General features: G+C 37.6%; 2 long non-coding RNA genes across 2 annotated transcripts in view; both read right to left on the bottom strand.

The window, feature by feature from the left end:
- LOC122146152 overlaps nt 1–5,671 on the bottom strand; it is a 39,004-nt gene extending 33,333 nt beyond the window's left edge. Inside the window, exon 1 of the long non-coding RNA XR_006160854.1 lies at nt 5,384–5,671. This is a non-coding gene — a long non-coding RNA (uncharacterized LOC122146152). The remainder of the gene's footprint in view (nt 1–5,383) is intronic.
- Nucleotides 5,672–12,874: 7,203 nt separating this feature from the next.
- Nucleotides 12,875–19,420, bottom strand: LOC122134466. The gene is made up of 3 exons (XR_006160853.1): nt 17,850–19,420; nt 17,429–17,595; nt 12,875–16,265 (listed from the first exon to the last, which is right to left on the bottom strand). It is a non-coding gene; the product is annotated as an uncharacterized LOC122134466 (long non-coding RNA).
- Between the last annotated feature and the right edge of the window lie 1,790 nt (nt 19,421–21,210).

The following is a 21,210-nucleotide window of genomic DNA, read 5'->3' as shown; positions in this document are numbered from 1 at the left end:
GTGAGCAACAGACTAAAATTAGGTCTTTATTCATATTATATCTAGCTGGACAGCTGTAGTCACTATTCACTTTATGGAAAAGAGCAGCCTGATATCGCCTTTTGTGTTTTATAGAAGAAAGAAAGGATTTCATAAGACTTCATTTTAGGGCCAACTATCTTTTAAACACACAGTAATGAATTTTTAAATCTGCGTTCTCTCTCTAAAATGTCAAAAGAAGGCTGTCAGCTTTGTGCCAACAAACCTGTTTAAATCTCAGAGTCCAATTAATTATATGAATTGTAATATTTTCCCATTTACATCATATGAGCAATTCCATGCAAATGTCAACCTTACCATGAAACAAAATTAAACTTTTTAGCAAAGGAACAAACCCCTATTTAAGTTGTGTATTTAGGTCTGTATTTTACTGCACTGACAGAAATTTGAATCGTTTATCCACATATGAGGGGGCATCTAGAGTAAAATTAGGTTAGGCTACAATACATTTTCAACATAACATTTCAACCATGCTTTCAAATGAGAGGTCAAAGGCTGCCCATTTATTATTATTTTTTTAATTAATGTCAACAGCAAGCATTTTGCAGAAAAATAAACTGACTGAAAAATAAACTCTCTGTCTAAACAGTGATGATTTTTGGATTTATAAGGGCTAGATTTATGACGTCAGGATGCTTTATTGAAGTGCACGTCTGTAAGATTTTAAACAAACTTGTGTCATAAACTCATTATTAATGCAATTAACTTAAAACATTCTGTACAAAACCAGCTTACGTCCATTCTCGGCACGCATGTTTACCACGTTGCTGTTGACTTGATACTAGGTCTACTGCTGTAATTTGTTTCAGGCTTACAGTATCATAACATTTTATAAATGAATTTATCTTAATAACATTTTAGAAATTGCATTCTTAAATGAGAACATCGCAGAGATTTAGCCTATAAAACTGCATTTGCTGTGCTGGTCAGAAATAGGCACAGGTGGACTGTATAGGACAAATCGCCAAAACAATTCCTAAATCTCATATTATGTTCATTGTCAATATTATCTCATTTAAACCTTGTATGTGTTTCATATAACTCTTAATTGCTATCATCGCTGCATGCATGCATGCAGAGAGCAAGAATTTGCCTGTTCAGCGCACATGCTGCTGAGTGTGATGCGCAGGAGATATGCTGTTTGGTTACATTATTCTTATTTTTGTCTAAATATTTTTCTTCAAAACACATCTTGTTTGGTTTTATTTCGTATAATTGCATGTTAAAAAATAATTACCTTTGTAATGCGGACACAAAATGTGAAACTGCAGTTTTATTCAGAGTCTAGATTATTTGTATGATATTATAATTTCGGCATATTTTACTCAACCTTTTTTGTAGACCTATCTCAATTATTTAATGCATAAATGGATCATTAAAACAATTTTTTCATGACAGTGACATCCATTTAATCTTGATAAACAACCATTATGATCAACGAATTAGAGGGGCATTGGTCCGTTACATCATTTAAATAATAACCTTCAACTTATAGGTTACAAATCTGTCTCAAATGTAGACTTGTGAAGATTTATTTTAATGCCACTAAAGGATCCCACTCTCTAGCGTTAACCTAATGTGCTCTATTACTGGTCCATATTCAAATGTTTGTGCAGAGTGTGGAATGCACCCGCACGATAACTTGCATTTTTTCCTGATAATTAAACTTAATATCAGTTTGAAATTTTATTTCTGTAAACTCATAACAACAAAATGTTGTGCTTTTGTAAAATAATGAAAACAAACAAGATGCGCTTCCTGCTGTCTCTGTCTTCATGAACTGGAGTGCGTCACAAAAAAGAGCTGGAACTCTGGTATGGTTGTCTCACAGACATGAGAAATAGGCTAAAGACTATCTACTAGGGGTATAACAATACACAAAAATGAGGGTCGGTACGTATCACATCACAGTTCGGTACAGCAGGGGGAAAAACTTTTTTTATTAAACAGTGGTTGACTGAACAATTTGCTCTTTCTTTACATAATATTCAATTATAATTAAAATTTTCTTAGGGATAAAAATCTACCTCAGCTCACGCTCAAACTTCAGTGAGACCTTTTACATTAGGCCTTCTATAAGGTTACAGTTAACAGCAAAGCCCAAACTTAAATTTAAATACTATTTATTGTAAAAAATGTACTCAACTTAAAAAAAAAAAAAGTAGGCTATGCAAACATGTAAATTCCACATAATGCAGATGATCACACTGCAGTTTGAACGGAGGAGTTTATATGCGATCTGTCACGCCACATCAAAGAGCACCAAGACGGCATTTATTGTTTATATTTCCTGAAAAAGGACATAATTTGAAAGATGAGACTTTGTTTATTATCAAAAGCAACAATATTTAAAACTGGAGGTTTCCAATGAAGTTCGATTTGTGCAGTGGTTAAAACATTGCTGTTTTTGGTCGATACACATACGTCCCGAACCGAAGATTTTCGGTACAAATACGTGTACCGTTACACCCCACTATCTACAGAAAGCTTGAAATGTCTACTTTTAAACAAACCAGTTCAAAATGAAATCCAATACTCTCTGCTTATGTAATCTGTTTGAATGTTGCATTTTATCGTCCAGTGGAGACGAGAGTCAGCATTGTGAATCTGTTTGCAGCTGACAAGGACTCAGAAAACACTGGTTTATTAATAAATAATTAACCTACACAATCATTTACATTAGACTAATTTTGCCTGTGATTTGTGGCAAGCTTTATATGTGAGCTTATTGTGGATTAGTATTACTGTATATTAATTCAATATAAACATGCAATTAGTTGAATAATGGTTAAAACGAAAATTGTAATAAATATATTTTATGTTTTGTGAAAAGCCAACACTTATCCATTCTGCAGATATTGTTGCTTCTGGTTTGTGCATTGTAAATCACAGAAAGTCAAAAAAAAAAAATTTTGTCATCCGTAATGCGTGTGTATTTCTCTCATCTAAAATATAAAACAAGTTATACTGATACAGTTCTGATGTCTGGATTTTCAGGGGTTTAGGAAAATACAAAGAAATGGTTCAATATATTGGTAATGGATACATACTATGAGAATTTATATTTCAGGTATCGAGTGCGAATGTCACGTCCATAATGCTGGAATTGCTCATATGCCAATAAAAGCAAAATCTTAGTAGGGGTGAAAGTATGGCTTTGTCTATCCCCTTTGCAGCCTGAAATGAAAACGCATACGTTAATGTGTAATTTGGCATGCATCGGTAAATATGTATGACAACAGACTTTAACATGCTCTTATTCAAGAGTCTTATAAAAAAGACTTACTAGATAAACATAAATTTCTTATTAACTGTTCAAAGCCTTGAAGTCTGGGCATTGAAGCATTCGAATGTTGCAGCTGCTCTGTTTTACTCACTGCACTTTAATGTTTTAAAAGAGCCAAAAGGATACATGACTAACAACACCCTATGTGACTCTCACATGATATCATGTGGATGTTTTTGATAAAGTGAGTGAGGAAGGTTGACTGGGATGTCAAGAACAATTTTTCAGACATGGAAGCTGCAATAGTACCCTCTGCTGGTGAAACAGTCCTGTAAGAAGCACAGCAAAGGAACAGGGATGGACAAAATAATGTGAACACCCATTATTAGAGGGGTTAGTGTAATTTTTGTAGACTACAGAGAAAAACCAATGTTGTGAATATTTATCGTATCCTTGTCTCTATTCTCTAGTTTGCATCTCAGTGTAGTATAAATTGCATTCAGCAATGTTTGGTACAAGCCGTGAGTAAAATGGGTGACTTGGCAGACTTCCAAAAGGGACAAATGGAAGCCTGTTTAGCAGGAGCTTCTGTAAGCTCAACAGCCCAATTGTTTGGTGTTTTAAGAATAACAGTTTTTACGATTATGACTGTGTACATAAAGCATGGCAAGACTTCATCAATGAAGCAGAAAATTACTGATAGGAACCATTGAACATTAAGAAGGATTGTGTCCAAACATCACAGAACTACCCTTACCAAAAAGTAGTATACTTCAAGTTTATTTTATTAAGTATACTTAAGTAAAGTTCAAGTATATTTTGACTTTTTGTAAGTATAAGTCAAGTATACTTAATTGTCATTATAAGTATATATCTTAGAAGTACATAAAGCCCATTTCTATTTTTTAGTTTAAAATAAGTATACTAATAGCACACTTGAATAAACTTCTTTTTCGTAAGGGTAGCTACAGCTGCAAAATGATCAAACCAGCATGGGCAGTTTTAGAGATGTGTCAGAAACTGATTCCTTCCTCCAACATTTCTAAAGCAACTGGCAGATGTTTGCACAGACAACATCCAACTGGAGACTAGGCAGGAAGCAGTACTGAAGCCAATATGGATATGGTCTATTTCCTGGGTGTTTACATCATTTTGTCCAACCCCTGTCAATCAGTGCCTCCTGGTGGAATTAGGAGGATCTAGATTGAGGTCAGAAATTAACTTTTCCATTGGCAATATTATTATTGTTCTTGATATTGTAATAATGATTATTAATGTCAATTAATAGAATACATATAAAAACATTTTGGTGTTTTGTGCCTGCATTTTGGGGAAATGGCTCATCATATATTCTTGCTCTGGCTTCACAGACAAACATGTCGGAGAGAAACACGTGTGATTCGTTATGAGGCTCAATGGTGCCAAAAAAAAACAAAAAAACAATGTGTAAAAAGCAATCTGATGCAGTGCAAGCGAATCAAAATTTAATTCCGTGAATGAGCACTTTGCATTCATTTTCACATTTCATTTTAATCGTGACAGCTGTGATTGATTGTTTATCTTTATCTTGATTTTTTTTTTTTTTTTTTTTTTGCCACAATCACCCATTCATTTCAAACCCTGATCTAGATTGTTGGAATGTTTGGCCTTGCCTGGAATATCTGGATCAGCCTTCTCTACCTCTCTTAGCAAATTCTGATCTGCGATTTACCAGAGAACAATAAAGCATCTGGTTGTCATAAAGTCTCTTTCTATGCGGCTGTTTCGCAGTCACTCATTGTGCCTGGTAATTCCAGCAAATTATCCATTAACCATCCACTCCGAGAGTACGATGTATTGTTCCCATGTAGCAATTCAAGAGCACTGAACTGCAGAAACTTACTTTTAAAGTAATCATTGCAAAACCAAGCTGTGAGGAAACCACAAATCTGGGTTGCTTGTGCCTTTCTGAATGCACGCTAAATGAATGTTTGAATGTGTGTGTGTGTGTGTGGGCGGGTGTGTGTACGGCTGATTGTGTTTGTTGTGGTGGCTGTCCTGCTCACGAACTGATGCTACTGCAGGTGTGTGTGAGGAACAAGTGAGACTCAAGCAGAAGGGTGATGTGATCACACTCACTGTGCCCAGCAGGGGTGCGGAAGTCCGGCACTGGCAACATGCTAGTGACATGTGACGGACAGGAGGGGGTTTTCACTGCACATCCCAGTGCCAGGAACATGTGCCAGGCAGAGGACGGCAGGCAGCACCGCCTATGCCAACCTGTCTCTCCACGAACAAGGTGCAGATCTGGAAGACAAAGTGAGACAATCACAATCAGGGCTGGGTAAAAATATCAGTTTTCTAATCTATTGCGATCTTCTCAAGATCGATCACTCACTCTATGTATATTTTTGGTGGCTGGCTAAAAAAAAAAATTGTAAATGCAGATGTCACTGCTTCCTGATGAACTTTACTCACTTGACTGCATAGTTTGGAACCCTGCTGTTAATTTATCAAATTAATATTCACAATATACCCAGTTAGGGACCATTCACTTGCACAGTAAAGGAGACCAGAAGCCATTTTTAACTGATGTCAATGGAGGAGAGGCTTCACAATGATGAATAAAATGCTTTTGTGGGAAAACAGCTTATTTTATAAATCGATTCAAGAACAAATTAATTACAGTATACAAGCTGGTTCTGTTTAGTGAATCAAAAATATATAGCACTGGTGTTGCTTAATTCAAGCAATGAATGACCCTTGTGAGTCAGTTCTTTTTAATGAATCAAACACACAGCACAACCAGTATTGTAAATAACTTTGTCGGTGTCAAAAATTTGCTGGTTTATTTTCATTCACTTCTTTCACATGTAGTGGACTCAAAATATCATTTGCTACTTAGGGAATGGTGATGGAAAGTGTAAGCGATTTTGGACACAGCATATGAGTCAGTTCTTTTTAGTGAATCAGAAAACCCTGAATCCTGAAACCAAGAATCTTACGAGCCAGTTATTTTAGGAATATTTAAAAGGGGTTTTCAGTTTCTAACAGTTTGAAACACTGCACTGTATCAGACAGTCCGAATTTATTTCACGTGTGTGCCTAAGTCAAATGGACATTAAAACAGAAATACAACTAAATTAACTACAGTACCCAGCCCTGTTGCAGGATTCATCTTGCAATCTTCAAAACTTTAAAGAGTAATATTTGAGTGAAATTTATGTAAAAAAGCATTTATCAAAACACAGACAGAGCTTTTCAGTGCTTCATTCAAATGTTCACCAGTATTGCTTTTGCAATTAGGTGTTGACAGGGTGTCAGAAACGATAAGCCAGGTCCATTCTGCACTTGTGACTGTAAGAGCCATTTCTCAGGCTTGTTTTAAAGTAGAGCTTTTGTAGTGAAAAGAAAGAGACATCAGAGAGTGTGGCCCTAAAGCAAGTTCCGTGTTCTCATTACTACTAACAGCCTTGAGTCTACCTTCCCATTATGGAGAATTACATACAATTTTATCAATTTTTGGTCACGCAAGGCAGAGCAGGCCTGTTCTCTCTCCCTTGATCTCACATGGGGAGTTTTTTTCTGCTTTCTGTTTATGGATTGTCCTAAACTGACAAATGACAAATCAGACTGAGTCCAGCTGAGTTATGCTGGCTTGATATTGTCTTGCTGGTAGACCTTTAGTGTTGGTGATCCTGTTATCCTGCACTTTTCAAATAAAGGTTAGAATATCTGGGGGAAAACTCTTGTTATCCACCTTAATCTTATATAGAATCTTCTAGCACTATGTGATTTGAAATTTGCCATTTTTGCTCATGTAGGAAAATTTGATCTTGACAGTTACCAACTGTTACCAATTCATAAGCTGAATTTTCAGCAGCCTTAACTTGTCTTCAGTGTCGCATGATCCTTCTGAAATATTTCTAATATGCTAATATCAATTTTGAAATCAATTGTTCTACTTTATATTTTTGTGGAAACTGAGATTCATTTTTTTCAGCATTCTTTGACTAGAAGGAACAGCATTTATTTGAAATGGAATTTTTTTTTTACATTAATGTATTTTGATGATCAATGTAATTTGATAAATGTGTGTCCTTGCTGAATACAATGTTTATTTCTTTCAAAAATAAAAAGTAAAAAATCTTACCGGTAATCTAAATGACATTCATAAGACTAACAATATTTACAAGGAATATAAGTAATATAGTGGAATATAAAAAAAAAAAAAAAAAAAAAACACCTTCAAATTTCAGAGAGAGATTGTGACTGATGTTTTTATGTTTTCTATTGCTTTCATGGTCTGGCCAACTTTTTTAATTCCTATTTAAAAACTCTTAGCTTTAAACAAAAGTATCATCACCTTTTTTCATCCTTCCAGCATCCTGTCTTCCCACCCCATCCCTCTCTCTGTTTGCAGGCTGGGAATATGAATTACCTGACTGGCAGTAGGCGTTCTGCTTGGCTGACAGCTGTCATGAAAACACAGGATGGATGGAGAGAGACAGAGAGGGATAAGTATGTCAGCTACCCTCCCTCACTCCCTTCCCTCCTTCTCTTGAGGCATTTCACTCCTTTAAGCAGTTGTATAATGAAGATCTTCTTCCTACGGTCCTTCCCATTTAACACAAGGCACTGGAGCAGGCATTGTGGGCCACCGAGTCTCTTACTCTTGTGCAGAACCGGATACAGCGATACTGTATTTCATCACCAGACAGACAACTGTAGAGAAGGCACTTTAGGGTAATTCCCCCAAGTCACTGGGTCTCTGTGGTAATATCAACGCATTACTCTGTTTGTTTCAACCAATGGTGTTAGTTTGAAGAATGACTGTAAAACTATTTTTCATATTGAAAAAACTTCTTTTAAACAAACTTAATTTTTTCAGTTATACTGCGTATGTGAACAGTGATTTTGATCAGTGTTTGGTTGATTAGTACAGGGACAATTGAACCTGATCCTGAATTCTTTGCCATATACTTGGTCCTGCATTTCTTGTTAGAGATGCATCAATCTTTATGCCATTTGCTAATGTTTTAGAAGCAAGTATGCCGATTCTGATTTTTTTTTAAGCAAGAGACAATAAAAATGAAGAAGATGTTTATTTGGTCTATTACAGTCTGTATCTGTAGCCATTTAAAATTAGAGACAACCACTGCATTTTAATCATGATCCAAACAAAGATGCTGCATACATGAGCAGTTTCAGATGCAAATTAGAATGTATTATTTCAAAATCTGAGTGAAATTATGCTACATAAAACATCTGCACGAAACAAAAACAACATACATACTTAATGAAAATCAATATACAATCTCCTAAACCATGTAAACAAAGCAGCACTGCACTACTTACCTTAGAAAACGCCATAAAAAAAAACAAACACAAACGCACTGCTTTGTTATTTATATAAGCAATATACAGAGGCAGGATGAGAAAAAAAAAGTAATTTAAACTTTTCTCACAAGACAAGTCAGTTACCCTCAGAAATACTTTAATTTAAACCCCCACTACCAGTTCAATATTTAGGATTTTCTTTCTATATTTCACGTGTAGTGATCAGTGAGCTTGTTCTGCCTGCTACAGTGTTTTATTTTCTTTGTGTTCATCTTCAGCATCTCTGGCCTCTGTTAACGGCCGTTTACAGACAACATAATATTTCCACACAAATGGCATTTTGGAAAATGAATTCAATGCAGTTTGTGTAAGTCCAGAACAGAGATCGGCTGAAATAAAACAAAAACCAGTCAGTTCCGAGTTAGCTCCCTGTCACGTTGTAAGGATCCACCCACCAGCCCAAATAGCAGAATCCAGCGGCCTGGTTGAAGGTTTAAGGTCATCTTACGATGACAAACTCGCCAGTCTGATGTTAGTCAGAGGATGTAGGTAGACTAATACATGTTTTGCCTGCCGCCTACTGCTTGCTTATGACAAAAGTGTAGTTAATTTAATCTTTCCCCATACAGCTTGGTAACAGCAGCGATAGACAGAAATCAGAAGGTCTCCGATGAAGTGCCTACTGCTCCTATCATTCTCGAGCCTTCAGTTTGACCTATCCTAGTCGTAGATTTGCAGTAACAAAAGCCTCCTCACAGTTTACTAGTCATAATGATTTCAGAAGAGTTTAGGATAAATCAAATATAGCAATTTATTATCAGTCAGGTAAAATTGTATCATGTCAATTACATAATGAAACAATTAGAAGCCAATTTAGAAAGGATAGTGTAATTGTAAATCACATTGTAGTTGTGTTGCAACTTTGCTCCTGCACATAGACACTGTAGCCATATGGGGAACAGCCAAGTGATCCATGCAGGAGGCACACAAATTTAACATAGTCACACATGTACAGTAACAGTTATCCTAATTTAAGACACATGGTCTAAAATGCATAGCAAAGCACTCAGGTGTTTTAGAGAATAAACTTAACCAGCCAATGTGTACGTGTAGTAGCACAAACAACTATACAGTGTGCTCTATAGGCACAATGTGTTTAACACAATTACATTTTTGAATAAATAATAGTATACCTGACTTCAGTAAGATACATAGTATGGAGCATATGAAATACACTTCACACTACGGGCTGATCTGATTACAGAATTGCCCCGTAGTGTTTTGTCACTTCTCTTAAATAACAAAATAAACAACAAAGAAATCTTCAAATCAGTTGTAAAAACATAAAAGTCATTTTGGTTCTTTAGGTTCCTGTGATCACATCAAGGTCACACCTGGCTGGAGATAAACATTCTCACAGACCCCTAAAGGGGGACACACACCCTTCTCAGCAGAACATAATTCTACAAAAGTTGTCAATCTTTCTCATAATATAAATGACTACTGTGAGATTGAGACCATTTTACCGATTGCACAGAGACATTTAGAAAGATAGCAAAAATGAAAAGTTTACGATCATGAATCCTGAAGATATAGTAAATGTTTCATGTGAGAATAGTAACTTGAGTTCTTGGCATTTCTCTGTCAACTTTTAATGACCTGGACCATGTACCCAGAGGGAAAGGATGGGTGAAGGGACCAAGGAGTAAATGGTCTTTCTCCTAGATCTTCCAATCTGATCAAATCATTGTGAGAGTTCTTGAGTGTTTGGCTTCACAAAGAGATCAAAGCCCATTGTTTTGTTGCATCTCCATTTGCATTGCGAGAGCTCCTGAATATCTGGCTTCACAAAGAATTAATTTCATAAGGAAATAATTTCACTCCTTTCAACGTGACAACGGAGTGCAGTGAAAGGGAGTGATTGATGGCTAATATTACCAATCTAAAATATGCATTAAACTTAAGAATGTAATGATGAAGCTTAATTGGTTATGTAACGTTAGATAGAATGGTGGAGTTGGTCACTGTATCGGCTCACAGCAGGTACATACTGTGTAGTAATTCACGAATGTTTAGCAGAGAAATTAAGATAGGTCACACTTTATGTGCACTCGCACAAATGCACCCACATATATTTGGGGTCACACTGATTACATTTTGGGAGCATGTGCTACCAAAACAGTCGCAATTTCGAGCCCTGAGGGATTTCTTGGATTGTTCTCAAAGGGATACAGTAGATCACCCAAAAATGAAAACATCATTCCTCACCCTCATGTCGTTCCAAACTTGTATGCCTTTCTTTATTCTGTGGAGCATAAAAGAAAACACTTAGAAATCTTTTAAAAAGCAGTGTAAAAATATTGAGACATTTTTCAAATTCAAATTAATTATTTTCTTTTGAACTTTCTATTCATCATAGAACCCTGAAAAAAGTCTCATGGTTTCCACAAGAATATTAAGCACCACAACGGACTTCAACATTGATAATCAGAATCAGAATCAGAAAGAGCTTTATTGCCAGGTACATTAACACATTACAGGGGAATTTGTTATGGTGACAGAAGCTTCCCCAGCACAAACAGAATGACAGTGATAAGACAAGAGTGAAAGGGCTGGCAGGGTAAAAGTGCCAGCCCTTTTACTCAGGATGAAGTTTTGGAGAGTGAGGAGTGTTGTACCAGTGTTTCACTCAGCAATCCGTCCTACCTGCTCTAGTCTTCTGAGGTCAGTTTTGGTTGCTGAGCTGAACCAGACAGTTTTAGAAGTGCAGAAGACAGATTCAGTAACTGCAGAGTAGAACTGTATCAGCAGCTCCTTTGGCAGGTTTAATTTTGGCAGGCGAAGGAAGTATAGACTCTGCTGGGCTTTTTTGACAATGGAGTCTATGTGGAACTCCTACTTCAGATCCTGAGAGATGCTGGTGCCAGGAATCTGAATGACTCCACTGTTGCAAATTGTTATCCATGATGGGGAGTGCAGAGGGGGTTCTTTCTGAAGTCCACAATCATCTCCACTGTTTTGAGCAGCTCCAAGTTGTTAAGACTGCACCAGACAGCTAGCTCTTTAACCTACTGTCTGTAAGCAGAATAGTCACCATCCTGTATGAGGCCGATGTGTGTGGTGTCATCTGCAAACTTCAGGAGCTTGACAGGGTTCCTATGCAGGGTAGTCCTTGGTGTAGAGGAAGAAGGGCAGTGGGGAGAGCACACATCCCTGAGGGGGTGTTGTGGTATGGAAGGGGGTTGCTGAAGGTGTTAATGGATTCATGGAGAGATGGTCAGAATGGGTGTGGGGTATAGGGTTTTTCAAATCTGCAATAGAACTCATTCAAATCGTTAGCCAGTTGTGGATTCAACACAGTGCTGTGGGATGGTATCTTGTAATTAGGGATGTCTTTCAGTCCTTTCCACACTGAAGCAAGGTCATTGGCTGAAAACTGGATTCTCAGCTTTTCAGAGTAGTTTCTCTTAGCCACTCTGATCTCCTTTGCAAGTGTCTTTTTGGCCTGTTTATACAAGACTATGGCCTGACAGAGCTGTCTGAGTTTCGCAGTGAACCACAATTTTTCATTGTTGTCAGTTAAATGAGTCCTGGTAGGAATGCACATATCCTCACAGAAACTGATGTATGATGTTACAGTGTCTGTGAGATCGTCCAGATTGGTGGCTGCTGCCTCAAAAACACTCCAATCAGTGCAGTCAAAACACGCTTGTAAATCCCGATCTGCTTCATAAGTCCATCTTTTACAGTATTTATTACAGGCTTATTTAGCTTATTTCAGTTTCTGCCTGTAGGTCAGTATAAGATGAACAAGACAGTAACAGTGGTACAGCATATTAATATCTCTAGTAGGGCATGTAACATGCAGTCTGTATTTTGGCAGTTCACAGAAGAGTTCTAAAGCCGCACTCAGCTTGATGAGCACACTGACTTGCTTCCCATGCTTGAACAGTGCCGCTGCTCCGCCAACTACAATGTTCAGTAAAACATCATAATAGTCGAAAAATTGTGAAATATTGGGTGATGTACTGCTGAATGTTCAGCAATTCGTCCTTGGTGAAACTGATTGTAGGAACATAACTAAAAACAGGACAATCTAACAAAAAAATTCAAATAATGTGGGGCTCCACACCAAGGTGGCCATCCACGGCACCATCTTGGAGAGCTATGTATAGTAAGATACATTTCTTGAGCACCAAGTCAGCATATTAGAATGATTTCTGAAGGATCATGTGTGGCTGAAAACTGGAATAATGTATGTTGAAAATGCAGCTTTGCCATCACAGGAATAAATTATATTTAAACATTTATTAAAATAGAAAAGAGTTATTTGAAATTGTAATAATATTACTGTTTTTACTATATGTCTGATTAAATAAATGCAGCCTTGCTAAGTATAAGCGACTTCTTGGACCCAAAACTTTCAAACTTAGTAGATAAGAAAATGTTAATTTTCAAATCACATTCTTCCTGCAGACTACCACTGAGATAAATGGTAATGGTTAGATGTCCTCCATAGACCTCTTGGGTTCACACTTCATATATAAATGGCTATAAAAGTCTCATGGGACAGGTCGATGCTTTGGTGCAATTGGAAGCTGAAACGGTTGTGGGAATTCTTTCCAAACATACCCCGAGCGTATGGACCATGAAAACTAATTAATCCAGATAGTCTGGTAAATGTCACTGGCAGACATATGTCGAAACAGAGGGATCCACGGAGCCCCGTCCTCCTCGTAAATTACCAAGGCCGCCAAGTAAGACGCTCCAGAACTCCCCCAAAGAGATAGGGCCTGTACATTTGATTTTCCCCCACTTAATCTAAGCTAACCATCTGTGAAAGAGGGGAGATGTGGCACTCCAGCCAAATGGGTTGACTTCATAATCAGAAGGTCCTTCCAATTATTGCTTAATGTACCACGGTATTATAGTGCATGCCATTCTGTCCGGGCAGCTTTACATTTTATTTTCCCTGGCATCCATATCACCGTTACAGTGAGCAAGCTCACGGTCATCCTCATTAGCTGGCTGGTTGGGTCCCAGACGATAAAACCTGCGTAAAAAGCTCTCTGGAAAGCCTCTGCTTCCCTCTGTGCAGTGAAATGGCTTCCTCTTGAAACCGGTGTAAATTGCGTTCGGCGTTCTGGGTGACTTCATCGTGCGACTTACAGATTTGCCATTTGAAGCAAATGGCGCAGTCATAAAGTCATGGCGAAATTTTGAAAGCTCACAAATCTGCAAATAGGATAGTTGCGAGAGATAACTGCGGGTTCATGTTAAGTGTCAGTATTCTTTCATTGAACAATTCCTTGAATTGTGCGCCAACCTATTAGTTGATCTCTCTTGTAATATATTAATATTTATAGTAGGCCTGGGTTCGAGGGTTTCGCCGTTTCTTAACTCATATTATCGCTCTCTTCATCTCTGTTGCTCTCTTCATCTCTTCTTTCTTGTGACTCCAGTGTCTTTTAAGGAGTGCAGTCATGCAAGGATCCATTAGGCAAAAACCAATTTCACACAGAGCCAATTTCATAAATATTGAAAGTAAGCCCACCCTCATCCCTGCTTGAGTGGCTTTAGAGGGATATACAAAACCATCAACAACAGGCCCGGCTTTAGCACCCCTCTCCCCTCACGCATTTTATTAAGCTTCACTCAACAGATTACAAAAGCTCACCCACAACAGTAAGATGCCAAGCCTAACTGATTGGCTGCTACATCCTATTTTTTTCCCCCATACAGAGAAAGTTTTTGCTTACATTTATATTACATTAGTTTATTAGGGTTAAAGTTGGTACAGTGGGTATAGAAAAGTATTACCCCTCTTTAAAATAATCAAATTTTGCTGCTTTGCAGCCTGAAATGAACACGGATACAGTTTTTGTTTTATCCAACTGCATTTACTCAGTGCAACTTATAACATCAAAGTGAAAGAACACCAACGTCAGAAAAAAATAAATAAATTGAGTTCACCCCCTTGTGTCAGTATTTAGTTAAACCACCTTTTGCTTTAATTACAGCCTTTATTCTGTTGGGATTAAACTTTGGACATCTAGTCTTTGCAATATTTGCCCACTATTCAGTTAAAAGTTCAGTTAAATTTGATGGTGACCATTTTTGGACTGCAGTCTTCAAGTCTTTCCACAGATTTTCAATGGGGTTTACGTCTGTGCTCTGACTAGGCCATGCAAGGACATTCACCTTTTTCTCCTTTAACCACTGTGTGCTCAGTTTTAGTGTGTGTTGTGGGTCACTGTCATGTTAGAAGTAAACCTTCTTCCCATTGAAAACTTTCTGGCAGAGGGCAGCAGATTTTTCTCAAGAATTTGACGGTATTTTGCCCTATCCATGTTTCCTTCTATCATGACAAGTGCTCTAGTCCCTGCTGCAGAGAAACACCCTATAACCGGATATTACCACCTCCATGCTTTACTACAGGAATGGTGTTATTTGGATGTTGAGCTGTATTGGATTTCCGTCAGACGTATCGTTTGGTGTTGAGGCCAAATAATTCAATTTTAGCTCAATCCCATCATATCCTTGTCCATTTCTATGTGAAATAAAGGCCACAAGGCCCTAAAATAAAATAAAAAATAAAATAAAATATAAAATTTGCATTCCATATGGAATGTGAGTGTAGTGCACCTTGATCACAGGCTATACTATCAGTTCTGAGAAAGCCCTTTCACATCGCAAGCAGAATTAATATTTTAAATTATATCTCAAATTAAGACGTGAAGTTCAGTGGGTGTTTATTAAAAAGAGATGCAAAGGGAGGGAGCAGGGAGTACAGTGCTATGAGAAAGGAACTTAGAGACTGAGATGACAGGAGAGAAAAACATGACATAGCAAAGAGAATTGGATGTGGGCTGATGTTTAACTAAAAGTCACAGAGGAGAAGTAATCAGCCTGCAAGCATCTTGTTTCCCTCTCTCTAAAAATGTCTAGCAAAATGAAAACATGCAAATGAAGGCATTACTGTATGCATGCTGAAGTTTGTAGAAAACAAGAACACAAGCAACATAAGGCATCAAATCCATTCTTATGTAATAGAGAAATTAGGAGAATTACATTATCATGTTAAACTTTTGCATAATGAACTGAATGGAGCAAGAATTGAAAAGATACACCTGTAGAGAGTCCCTAAATAGAGCAGTCATAGATATATTTGCACTGTTAGACTATGTCTTCAATCTTATCAATTTGTAGCAGTAAATGAAAATTGTGTCATATCATTTACAAGTGTATGGAGAACTGCAGGGCTCAGTACTAGGACTTTTACTTTTCACACGGTACATGCTGCTCTTGGGTGCTATATAAATAAAGGTGACTCTACTTGACTTGACAAACTCTATACTCTAAGTATGTTGCAGCTATGTAAACTTTAGCACCATTTCAAAATCCAGCATTTTGAGAATGTTGTAGTTCAGATATTGATTATTCACCCTGGTCTATTAGCTGGCACAGTTCAAGTGTCATAGTTGTAGGAAAGCACCCTGCAGAGAGGAACTGGTGAGAAGAGGAGGAGGTAAAGACCCCTTCTGCTCTCCATACCCACAATATATGCCACACTTTCATTCCCTGGAAAAGCAAAACAGCTCTTACTGGCAGTTTTTCGATCCGTAAGCACAATACAAAAACGGTGCTACACATTTGCAATCTTGATGTTTCTTTTCATCTTCTGCAAAAAAAAACAAACAAAAAAAGTAGTTCACCCAAAATAAAAATAAAAAATCAATTACTTTTCTTGCATGGATTACTTTTGTTGTATTTTGTGTCCTTTTAGAGAATGATAACTGTGGTCAATAACAGACAATGATATTTACGTAAGACAATTTTGGAACAACATGAAGATCAGTAAATAATTTCATTATTATTGAGTTTAGCTGCTACAAACAATGTAGCATCATTTTAGGTGCCTTTAATCCAAACAGGAAGTCCATTTTCAGGGCCCTGGGCATTGTGAAATTTATTTTAAGAACACATTTGAGTTAAATGCAATATGGAGTGTCTTACTGCCACTGGAGTACAAATCACTTCTCTTAGTTATGTCTAATTATTTATATTTTCATGAAACAAGAGAAGTAATACTACAGGCAGTTTAGTTATATGAAATGCAGAGTGGCTCATTTGGGTTTTTTGAGTCTTCACAGAAAATATGACAATGAAATTGTTGAGTTAGGTTTCTGGTTTTCTGAGACAAGGTATGACTAATTAGGGTTTTAAATTCTTCATAAGAGACAGGACAGTAATTTTGAACAGTAATTTCAGATAAGAGCACAGAGAAAATAAGAAGTGAATTAAAGCGGACAAGTATGAAACCAAGCCGTGGGCAGCATCAATTTACAATAACAGACATAAATGGCTTGTCTTTGTGTGCAACACATTGGCTCCTTCAGTGATTTAAGCATGCCCGTATACAGCTGTTTCTTGTTTGTTTGCCTACATCAGCACCTATTATGGGTAATAATGCGCAGGATAAAATATGTGCTTGACGTTAACTTTCCAGACTGATTGCTCATATTGAAGACACATTATAAACAACTTGTTATTCATCCGACAAAATATGTTTCTTTGAATGGGAATAAAACAAATTGATCATATTGCATTTTTACAGTATACCAGGTGAGAATATACTTTATGCACATTAGATCAGTGGTTTTAAACTGATAAATTGATCTGATTACATGTTTTTTTCTTGGTAATTGCATGCATTTTATTAGCATTGTGTAGAGGAATGTACAGTATTGTAGTGCTACTACCACATACTCTGAAATTAGAAAGGTTTAATTAGATCCAGCAAATGAAATACAAATCTGTAATAATTACTAAAGGATATCTTACCATGTACAGTAACTGGTAGTCCTAGTTGTCCTGTTAAAACATGATAGAAATCTGTAGCAGAGTTGAAAAGGAATTTCCCTTCCTTCTGTCCTCTGTTGGATACAAGTCTGGCCAGATCATGATGTATGTGGCAGTGGCCAGTTTTGTTCCAAGTATGGCAGTGGCTCCTATATAAACCAAAAATAATGTTACATTTACAAAATTCACTCTCATTTTGCATTGTTCCATTACTGACCACCCGTTGGACCAGATTCTCCAGTTAAAAGTTTGGAAACACCTACTTGTGCTTTATTATTAAATCTCGCTTTCCTGACATCTCTTCTAATCGAGATCCAGAAACACAATGGCCAAATCATTCAGATGTCACTTAAAAACACCCATCATTTATCTTTTAACCTCTCTTGAAGATACCAGCACTCACCTCACAGGACGGCACGCATTGTGCCTCATCCCTGCCTCATGGAATATTCATTAGCATAGCATGAGGAACCAAAGTCAATTAGCGATCTGTATTTTTCTTTCTTCAGCACACAGCAGGCCTCCTTCAGCCCAGGCAGGTGCCGTGCATTATTCAGTATGGCTGAGTATGCACACTCGATCAGCACAGGGACAGAGACAACTGCAGCTGCCGGCCTCCTCTGAAGATCCTTTGAGAGATGGCAGAAGGTTAGATCACCATCGTCACGATACTCTCCTTAACGAGCTTCAGCTCGATTTGTTCCCACCTGCGGTGAGGCATCAACCATGCATTCACTCATCCGTACTAAAGGAGGGTTAAAAATGGCAATAAAAAGGAGAGAGATCTATACTTTTTCTGCAGACATTCTCAAGCAGGGCTTAACCACTGATTTCAGGCTATTCAACTTCAGAAAACCCAGTGACAACATTGCAGGACCCCTTTAACCTCAAGTTCCTATAGCAAGTATTTTACATTGAGGGGAGTACACTGTGTGATATGACCAAAAGCTAATATCACACTCATTTTAACAAGTGTATATTATGCTTTTATTATATTCTATTTTAGTAATGACTACTTTCCAAATTAAAAGAATTTCTTGTCAACTGATTCTTAATTAAAATACATTATTTTTTATTTGACAATGTCAAAGTTTTTTGTGGGAACTTTACAGTCCCATAAATTGTCTTTGTGGTACAGTTGATGCTTTAAAGTGTTCTAAGAGATCCAGGTTCACATCCCCGTCCTATGTGGGGGTTTGTTACTCTCAAAAACAGACTGTGACAACAGCTGTAGTATTTAATGGAATAGGACTTGAATTTAAATATGAAAGTGTAATATATGATTAAAATTTGCTTAAAGTGCCAAATCTTGTAAAAAGGGGGTTTGCTTTTCAAGTATATCAATGCATTTTAATCAGGGGTTCTGATACTCTTTTAAATAAGTAAATACATATTTTATACACTGTGGTGGCCAGAAAGAAACAGTCCATCACAACGCAGCACAGTCACCTGCAGCACCATGGATAGCACCATCAGAGGACACAAGGTCTGGGTGAAACAGTGGTGTTCAGGACCAAGGACAGCTCTAACACAGGTGTGCAGCATTCCCCTCTGGCAGGCAGCCTCAGCTGCAGGCTGTTGGGCAATTAGTAATCACATAAAAGGGAACAAAGAAGCCACAGTAGAGGGAGACGAAGGGGAAGAGGACAGACTCAGTGTTGGATGCATTCAAGCCCAGCCAGCCCAACTACCCTCTTGAAGATAGAGGCTTAATTGACGGCGTTAGTACAGCGAATCCCCTTAACTAATCCTACACCTCTCCTGCCTCTTTTTTCAGAAATAAAATTGATGCAGGAAGGAGCAACCTGAGAGAGAAGAAGTACCTATGTTCAAGTTTTCTCCCCTTTACCCTGAACCCTGCTTTATGACAAATAAAGAACTTTAAGTTTGCTCCAGTGACAGTTTGGCCTGGTGAATGATTTACTTTGAACCCCAGAGCTAACCCTCTCAGCCTGTGTGTGAAGGTTACAACACGTGTGTGTGTGTTTTTGTGTGTGTGTGATATAAATATGATATTTAAATATAATAGCCTTTCAAGACACTGAAAAGAAAAAAAAATATGAATTTGTGAACGTGAAGTAACATGACTTCACAGATTGAAAGGAAATATTAGTTACATGGCCTATGTATGAGCCAATTTACCTAAATTGCAGAGTGCAAAGAATGTAAAATATAGATTAAATATGTATTCTTTGCCTCTGGCGTATACAGACGAATGGCACTGCAATCTCTATCCTGAGGCAAAATCTACATCTCAATGTGCAATTGGACCACATTTAACACACATGCACACACACAAACACACACAGCAAGTCTCTTATTAATCTCTGACTTCTCAGAGCAATATCTTGGGGCTGAGCTGATAGCCATACTAACACATTTTACATGGTGTCTTTCATTCCTTCTGAAACCAAAGAGACCTACAGGTAAGGGGAAATGCACTCTCTCTCTCTCTCATTAAAGAGCTTTTAGGTTACATGTACAACAGTACAGTGGGATCGACATCAATCTAATATCATTCTAATCAATGTTAGTCTGCTTTTTATAATATAATACAGTGCCGACCCTCAGAGGCTTAGAAGCAACTCTGATTCCATTCCCTTAAAAGTACACCACTCTCCTGATGGCCTTGTTTAAGTTTCTTATACAGTAATCTCTACCTTATCAAATTTCAACATTTCATTTTCCCAGCTAAATTCAATCAAATGCTCAGCCTTGTGTGACTAGCTAATCATGACCCCTGGAAGCTCGGTATACAGTGCTCTAATCTCGGAGGTCCTCACCGAGAGGCAGCACTACAACGCATTCATGTATAATTAAAATTTCTCACCGCAAACGGAATATCAAGGAACGTCAGAATCCTCTGAGAGATTTTGCATAGTGGGGAAAATATCACGTGAGCTGTAATGTGTTGTGGTAATTATGCTCGGCAGCTTTTCTCGCCTCTGTTCTCCCTCTATCGCTTTTCATTTTCGAGTGGTAATAACATGAAGAGGGTTAAGGATCCATTTTGACACTGTTGTCAGCAATGATGTACCAAGTGCCCCTCAGGGTGCACAAGTCATTACTCCATACACCCAGTCTGTGACAGTTAAGCTGCTGAACAACAGCCAGAGGCGATATAACATTTATGTGGGAAAACCACATTTTATTTGTCACATATGGCCTCTTTGGTTCTCCTTCTTCACCAGAGATTAAGTAGTATTTAGGGTTTTACACAGCTGGACTATAGCATTTTTTTTTATTAATAAAAGAAATAGCTTCGCTCTGAGTCTGGCAACCTGAGAGACGCTTATTAGCATATTATCCTCTCGTGGGCTCTTTCCATTGACAAATTCTGGCTAATGCCGGGAGTTTTCTCTAGGATGTAATAGGCCTGTTAGATGCAGACTGAGAGAGTTTGAGTTCAACTTTTTTTATAGACTATTCCTCATGGGCTCTAACGACAAGACGCGTTGTCCCGTCCCTAGTCTTAATGGATGTAGACAGTTCTGTGAAAAAGGATGCTATCGGTGCTGTCCTGCTTCTGTAAAGAACTTAATCAGAGCCCCTGACTAAAACAAATTAACCTCCATTTGCTTAAAGAACAAGTCCCCTTCAAACTCTTTACAAGGTAAACAGAGCACTTTGCTCTTTTGATTCTTTGGAGAATTAACTTCAGTTGCTATGTGGCTGCTCTCTTCTCTAACCCAGAGCGTATAAATATATTTAAAGTACCAAACTACAAACATAATAATACACATATACATAAACATAAAAAAAAA

The sequence above is a fragment of the Cyprinus carpio genome, chromosome A9 (genome assembly GCF_018340385.1).
Source record: "Cyprinus carpio isolate SPL01 chromosome A9, ASM1834038v1, whole genome shotgun sequence".
Taxonomy (NCBI): domain Eukaryota; kingdom Metazoa; phylum Chordata; class Actinopteri; order Cypriniformes; family Cyprinidae; genus Cyprinus; species Cyprinus carpio.
The sequence above is the reverse complement of the archived record's forward strand: the minus strand, read 5'-3'. Positions and strand labels throughout refer to the sequence as shown.